Source organism: Suricata suricatta, chromosome 9 (assembly GCF_006229205.1).
Source record: "Suricata suricatta isolate VVHF042 chromosome 9, meerkat_22Aug2017_6uvM2_HiC, whole genome shotgun sequence".
In the NCBI taxonomy this organism is placed as follows: Eukaryota; Metazoa; Chordata; class Mammalia; order Carnivora; family Herpestidae; genus Suricata; species Suricata suricatta.
The window spans coordinates 1316984-1324317 of NC_043708.1; the positions used below are offsets into that span (position 1 = coordinate 1316984).

General features: G+C 50.4%; 1 long non-coding RNA gene across 1 annotated transcript; it reads left to right on the plus strand.

Moving 5' to 3' along the window:
* The first annotated feature begins 1244 nt into the window (after positions 1–1244).
* Positions 1245–7112, plus strand: LOC115301585. Its single transcript, XR_003913180.1, has 3 exons — positions 1245–1368; positions 1642–1845; positions 6209–7112. It is a non-coding gene; the product is annotated as an uncharacterized LOC115301585 (long non-coding RNA).
* Positions 7113–7334: the final 222 nt, after the last annotated feature.

Below are 7334 nucleotides of genomic sequence, written 5' to 3' on the forward strand. Positions count from 1 at the left end.
GGTCCGAGCCGGCAACGGAGCTGGGTCTGTCTGGGTCTGTCGGGCTAAGGCTCTAGGAGGCGCAGGGGGACTGAGTCAGCAGGGGTGGGATGCCCAGGCCCCGCAGGAGGGCAGCGGGCGAGCTGGGGACCCGCCCCCCCCCCCTGCGAAGGTGAAGAGCAGCAGGAGGGGAGCTGGCGGCTGTGGAGAGACACGGGGAAGAAGGCCGTTCACTCACTCACTCACTCACTCACTCAAACTCTCGGAACTCAATGATGTTAACTTTGAAGTCGTGTTTCCTGAGTGGCGTGGATGGATGACGGAGCGTGCGGGGGTCTGGGGCCGGGGCGGTGACCTCGCTCTGCCTGCCTCGTGGCCACTCACCCCCCCCGCCGGCCGCACCCACGTACACACGCCAGCCCGGACATGACACCCACTGCCCCTCCGGCCCCCAGTGGGGACCTGGGCGTGAGCCGGGGACCGGGGGGACAGTCACACACAGGGCTCTCAGGATGGGGTGTGGAGGGGGCTGTCTCTGCCCCCTGGACTGCCAGCCGGACACGGTTGCTGGTGATTTGGCAGAGGCAGGCCTGTCACCAATTTCCGGGCCTGGTACCGAGTGCTTCCTGTCCAGAGGTCACCAGGGGAAGAGGAGAAGGTGGCTTTCCTGACCACGCGGTTAGAGGTCACTCGGCAGCCTGGGGCTTGTGCATGTGTCCCGCACCGGCCACCTGTCAGGGTCTGCATGTGCGTGGCAAGCACCTTGTGCACCAGGGAGTGCGGTGTTAAGTGACAACAATGACCCACAAAACCCCCGCATGACAGGTCAAGAGAGAAACTGTGGAAGAAAAAAATATTTTATGTTTCAGTGCATCTAATAACAGGCTTTTTTCATTGACTCTGAATGACGAGTCCCATGCTTTCATTCCGCAGTGGGCCCCGCAAACTATGTGGTCAGCCCTAGTTGTGTGGGATCAGAGAAGGACTTCTGAGGCAAAGGGGAGACAAGTGCAAAGGCCCTGGGGCAGGAATGTGGTGGGCACAATTGACAAGGCAGCCGGGGTGGCTGGATTAGCGGAAGCGAGGGGGAGAGTTGCCAGGGAGAAGGGGAGAAGGGAGAGGAGGTGGCGTTTGTGTCGTCCTGTAGGGTGCGGAGGGACTGCAGGAATCACATTTATTGTCTAAATGTTTATTGATCTTGAGAGAGAGCGCGTGCGTGCCGGTGCGTGAGCACGGGCGGGGGGAGGGGCAGAGAGACGGGGAGAGAGTCTGAAGCGAGCCCGGCACAGTCACGTGGGCAGGTGCAGAGGCTCCTGGAGCGCTCCGGGGGGCAGGGGTGACGTCACATTGGCCGGGTGGGACTGGGAAGACTCTGGAGATGTGTTGAAGGTATGGCTGGGTCCTGGGACATGTGGCAGAGTGGCGACTCAGAGGTGACTCTGAGGTCTGGCCTGTCCGGAGCTGAGGGAGGCCGTGGGGAAGTGAGGACCGGCCGCGCGGCCGCCTCCGGCGGCGGCTGTAACAGCTCACCGCGCCTGCAGTCCCCTGACAGTTCTGGGGACCAGGAGCCGGACGGCGGTCTCACTGGCCTATAGCCAGGGCGTCAGCAGGGCTGGTTCCTCATGGAAAATATGTGTCCTTGTCTTTTGTAACTTCCGGAAGCCACCTGCCCGCTGTGGCCCGTGACCCATCCCGCCATCACTTCCAGCCGTCTGCTTCTGTCACCCCTCGCCCGCCTCTGACCTCTTGCCTCCAGTCCTGGAAGGGCCCTCGTGACGGCATTTAGGAGGCACCTGGATGGCCCGGGACGCCTCCTCCCGAGAGCCTTCAGCCAGCCACACCAGCGAGTCCTTTTTGCCATATCAGGTAACATCCATCTTGGAGGTTCGGGGGATAAGGATGTGGTGATCTTTCTGAGGGGCTGTGACTCAGCCTGCCACAGGAAGTTGAACAACCCGGGGTTCCTTGGCCAGATTAAGCCAAGATGCCTGTTAGATTTGGAAGCCGAGATTCCGAGAAGGCAGAGAGAGACGCGCAGGGCTGGGGCCCGAGGCCCAGGCTGGGGATGTCAACGTGGGAGCCGTGAATGCGCAGAGCGGTGAAACCCCGAAACCGAATGAGATGGTCTTGGGGTCACCATTTCATTGCGCCGGAGAAACCCCCCAAAGACAGAGATAACAACAAGAAGAGAAAGGATGAGGAAATTAAAAGACCAAACCAGGAGGTCCAAGATTTCAATGTCAGGAATTACGCAAGGAGAAAAAAAAGAAAGAAAACAGAGGAAATGACATTATCAAAGCTTAAGAAAAACTCCAGGAACCAATGGATGCAGATATCCCCATGAAAGACCCCTGCTGGCTACCAGCACAGTTAATAGGTGAAAATCCACATCAGTGCATTTGACCTTGAAGTGTCAGGTCAACAGGGACACGTGTAACACTCTAAAGGCTTCCAAAGAGGAAAGAAGTGTCCTCTCGAGAGGCTGAGGCAGCAGAGTTGCCCCTGAACCAAGATGGACATAGAATCAATGCTCTCAAAGTTCTGGGAGTTGGTGGGTCCCAGCCCGGGTTTGATGCCCAGCCAAACTACCGGTCAATTGTGAGAATAGGAAAAAAGATTCAGGGGCCCTGGGGGCTCCGTTGGTTGAGTGTCCAACTTTAGCTCAGGTCATCATCTCACCGTTGGTGAGTTCAAGCCCTGCGTCAGGCTCTGTGCTGAAGCTCAGAGTCTGCTTCCGATTCTGTGTCTCCCTCTCTCTCGCTCTCTGCCCCTCCCCCACCTCCTCTCTCTCAAAAATAAACAAAATGGTAAACATAAGAAAGGCTGGGAATGCAAGACCTCGGAACAATTTTCTCATGCCCGCCTCTCTTAAGTAGCTCCCGGAGGATGTGCTTTAGGAAACAGGTATCCGGGCAAGAGAGGGCAGGGCCGGGTCCCTGGGCGGCGGCCGCGCAGCAGACTGGAGAGAGACTGGTTCAGACTGAGACATAGTGACTCCCAGAAGAACAAAAAGAAAAAAAAATTATAGAGGAAAGAAAATGTAATCATAACTGAGATCGTTTTGCTATAATTAAATCTATATGCTCCTTTGACATCTTGCTTTCTGTAAACACATGCACGAAAACTACGAGGGCTTTCAGAGAAGAGAGCGTAGGACGCAGACCACCCAAAATCTATGGGCCACTTCTAAGAAGCTGGGGCTACCGAGGCATAATTCATAAACAGTAAGCATGTCCCTTTAGAAGGGTACAGTGTGACGGGTCCTGGAAACTGTGAATAGCCATGTAAGCACAAGACCTATGACCTCTCACCCTGAGAAATCCCCTCTCCCCTCCCTGCCGTCAGTTCCCCCGCAACACTGATCTAATTTCTGTTCCTATGATATTTCTGCGATTCCAGAACATGCTATGAATGGAAGCACACAGGGAATAGAGTTTCCTGTCTGCCTCCTTCACTTAGCATAACGCTGTTTCTAGATGTATCCATTTGGCTCTGTAGCCTTGTTCCCCTGAATTGCTGAAGTTCTACCCCACTGTGTAGATCTGCCACATTCGCCATTTGAAGGGAGGTTGGGTTATTTCAAGTTTGGGGTTATCATGAGTTATTATGAATATTCACATACACGTTTTTGTATGAACTTGTGTTTTCATTTCTCAACGGTAAAGTCTGTGTGTGTGTGTGTGTGTGTGTGTGTGTGTGTGTGTGTGTGTGTGTGAGGGAGGGTGAGTGTGTGTGTGCTGACATCAAATTCCATAAGAAAGTACCGACCTGGTTTCCAAAGGGGCCCAACCATCCTGCACTCCCCCCAGGACGGAGCGCCGCCTCCGCACCAGCACGTGACCTTGTCACCACGCCCACGTTCGCCTCGGCAGCAGGTGTGTGTGTGCAACGCGGTCTTCTGATGATGGTGATCTTTCCACGTGCTTCCACGCATCCGCATCTCTGCTGGAGCATCTCTTCACATCTTTCCCTCATTTTTTCTTGGGCTGTTTGCCTTATTATTGAATTATAAGAGTTCTTTATATGTTCTGAATACAAGGCCTTTAACAGATCTGTGTTTTGCATCTTAGAACTTTGTAACCAGACCCCGCTAAAACCAACAATGACACTGAAAATGGACTGCCGGGGTCATTTCCCCTCCGGCGTTCGCATCTGAAACCCCAGCTGGGCCTTCCTTCCTTTGCAGCCTCCGCTTTTACGCTTCTGCTTCCTTCTTGGAGATGCTGAACCTTAAAGATGTTCACTTCTAATTTTTTTTTAATGTTTATTTATTTTTGAGAGAGACAGAGTGTGAGCGGGGGAGGGGCAGAGAGCAAGGGAGACAGAATCTGAAGCAGGCTCCAGGCTCTGAGCGGTCAGCACAGAGCCCCACCGACTGCAAGACTATGAGTCAAAGTCGGATGCTTAACCAATGAGCCACCCAGGCACCCTGAAGATGGTCACTTCTAATAGAGACCAGTTTTGGGGCTCCTGGCTGGCTCAATCGGGAGAGCATGTGACTCTTGGTCTCGGGGTTGTGAGTTTAAGACCCGCATTGGGGGTAGAAACAAATTAAAAATGTTTTAATTAAAAATTTTATAGGGGCGCCTGGGTGGCTCAGTCGGTTAAGCCTCCGACTTCGGCTCAGGTCAGATCTCACGTTCATGGGTTCGAGCCCACATCAGGCTCTGTGCTGACAGCTAGCTCAGAGCCTGGAGCCTGTTTCCGGTGCTGTGTCTCCTTCTCTCTCTGCCCCTCCCCCTCTCATGCTCTGTCTCTCTGTATCAAAATAAATAAAAACATTTAAAAAAATTTAAAATTTTATAAACTTTATTTTTTTGGGTATGTTTACTTTTGAGGGGGGTAGGAGCAAAGGGGGGTACAGGGGATCCAGAGCGGGCTCTTTGCTGACAGCAGTGAGCCTGATGTGGGGCTCGAATTCACAAACCACAAAATCATGACCTGAGCAGAAGTCAAATGCTCAACCGACTAAGCCACTCAGGTGCCCCAATAAATAAAACTTAAAAATATTAATATATAAAAGAGACCTGTTTCATCAACAACAAAAATATAATCTAGCGGTAGCTTTCTTTATAGGTTGGAAAACAAAGTGTTTTTTAAATTGTATTTATTTAAGAGTACCTGCAAGTTATTTATTTGTCTAATTTTATTTTTTTTTTTGTAACATATTACAAACATTCCTTGATTTTGCAACTGGGTCAGATACTGTTTAGAATGAGCAGATGGCGAGCTGCCAACACCGTCTCTCACCCGAGTTGAAGGTGAGGCTCTTGGCTTCACTATTTTCGCTTCATGAAAAAATTAAAATGGCAGATTATGAATGACCAAAGTTGGTGTAGATTGAACACTTTGGTTTTTGAAATTAATTTATTTTTTTTATGTTTATTTATTTATTTAGACAGAGAGACACAGAGAGAGAGGTGGAGGGGCAGAGAGAGAGGGAGAGAATCCCAAGCAGACTCCGCACTGTCAGGGCTAAACCCAATGCAGGGCTTGAACTCACGAGCCAGGAGACCATGACCAGAGCCAAAATCAAGAGTCAGATGCTTAACTGACTGAGCCCCCCAGGCGCCCCTGTAATGAAATGTTGTGACGTGAGGGAACATCTCTGCAGCCTCCGCCAGCACACCCTCACTTGCCCCGGCAGACTGCACGTGGAGGGGACAGAGGGGACCTGCATGACACTATCCCTGCCCTAAGGGAAGGCTTTTCTGTGACATTTTCCCAACTTACCTATTTTCTAATGGCTTCACGTATTCCTAAGGCCCTCTTTTCATTTGTTTTGTTTTTTATATTCCACATATTAGTGAATTGATACGGTAGTGGTCTTTCTCTGACTTACTTCGCTTAGCATAATACTCTAGGTTCATTTATGATGTCACAAATGCAAAATCCCATCCTTTTTTATGGCTGAGTAGGATCCATTGTGTGTACGCACACATGTACGTACATAGGCATGTATGTAGGTGTGTGTGTGCATGTGTGTGCATGTATGTGTGTGTGTGTGTGCACCACCTCTTCTTTATCCATTCACTTGTCAGTGGACACTTGGGTTGCATCCGTATCTTGGCTACTGTAGAAAACGGCACAGCAAACCTAGGGATGCCTGTATCTTTTCAAAGTTGTGGCTTCCTTTTCTTTGCGTAAATACCCAATAGTAGAATTACTGGTAACTGTTTTTTAATTTTTTGTATATATTTTTGAGGAACCTCCATACTGTCTTCCACAGCGGCTGCACCGATTTACATTCCCACCGACAGTGCACGAGGGCTTCCTTCCCGCCACATCCTTGCTGACACTGGCTTCTGGTCTGAGAACAGCGCCCTGAGGGGTGTGAGAGGAGCCCTCCTGGTGGCCTGGATTTGCATTTCCTGATGCTGAGCGAGGAGGAGCAGCTTTTCCTGTGTCCATTGGCCCCTGGACGTCTTCTTTGGAAAATGTCTGCTCAGGTCCGCTGCCCATGTTTTAACTGGATTGTTTGTCTTGGCGCTGAGTTATATAAGCTCTTCATACATTTTGGGTATCAACCCCTTATCAGATACGTGATTTGGGAATCTCTTCTCCCATCCGGAGGCTGCCTTTTTGTTTCCTGCGTAGTTTCCTTTGCGGTGCAGAAGCTGGTAGTTGGTGTAGTCCTAATCTTTTGGTTTTGCTTTTATTTCTCTTGACTGAGAAGACATACCTGAAAAAATGTTGCTAAGGCTGGTGTCAAAGAAATTCCTACGAAGGCTTTTTTTTTTTAATGTTTATTTTCGGGAGAGAGAACGCCCCGAGGCTCTTTTTTAAAAATTGTTGGGTCACTTGCCCCTGACCACTTGGAAGCAGGAACACACTGGGGAAATGTGCCCACGCGGGGGTAAGCTTCCTGAGTTCTCATCCATCGGAGCAGGGAGCCCGTCAATAGTACTGAGAATTGAAAAATCACGGAACAGCAGCATGATATTTACAAGTAGGAAGATAACATACACGGATGCAAACTAGAAGAGTTGAAAGCATTGCCCCTGGGGGCACGTGACTCAGAGATGGGCCCGGGCCTGCTGTTTTACATCAAAGCCTTGCACACTATTTGTGTGGCTAAGAAGACTCAACCAGGGACGCCTGGGTGGCTCTAACCGTTAGACCTTTGACTTCAACCCAGGTCATGGTCTCATGGTACATGGGTTTGAACCCCCGCATTGGGCTCTGTGCTGACAGCTCAGAACCTGGGGCCTGCTTCAGATTCTGTGTCTCCTTCTCTCTCTGCCCCATAAATAAACATTAAAAAACATTAAAGAAAAGAATCAAGCCCATAGATTCTCTCAGTAAGAATGAGAATTATGGTTGAGGTTTTTAAAAAAAAATTTTTTTTTAATGTT